This window comes from Anser anser (genome assembly GCF_964211835.1).
Source record: "Anser anser genome assembly, chromosome: 23".
In the NCBI taxonomy this organism is placed as follows: Eukaryota; Metazoa; Chordata; class Aves; order Anseriformes; family Anatidae; genus Anser; species Anser anser.
The window spans coordinates 1,373,372-1,373,914 of record NC_139744.1 but is presented as its reverse complement, the minus strand read 5'-3'; positions in this window follow the sequence as shown (position 1 = coordinate 1,373,914).

Here is a 543-nt window from a genome sequence, read left to right as displayed (position 1 = left end):
CCTCGGGGAGCCCCCCGCGGCGGCTCCTTTGGGGTGCCCTCTTCCTCACCCACAGCTCCCGAATCCCCTCTCCCCACCGCCCGCCCGACCCCAGAGCCCCCGCGCCTGGCACCGCCGGGGACGTGGCGGGGAGGGCGGTGGCGGCGGTGGCAGCCCCGGCGGTGGCACGGTGCCCGGCCCCCCCGGCCTCCCCGGGGACGCGGGATCGTGCGGCCGCAGCTGGCGCGCGCAGCCGTAATGGCCACGGCTGGGCTGGCACGGCGGCCCCGCGCCTGCGGGCACGCGGGCAGCAGCAGCTTGTGCGCGGTTTGTCCTTGACGAGTCCCCGCGCGGCCGCCCCGGCACAAAGCCCCCGCCGCCGAGACCCTCCCCAGCTCATCACACGCGTGGCACCGTGGCCTCGCCGGGCTGGGGTCCGGCCGGGGCGCCCCAACCCACCGCCAAGGGAAGACCCCTCCCCACCATGGGCATCGGCCTCGTGCCGTTGGCATCCTCCTGGCGGCAGAGGCCGGGGGTCGAGGCCGAGCCCCCCCAGCGGCAGCG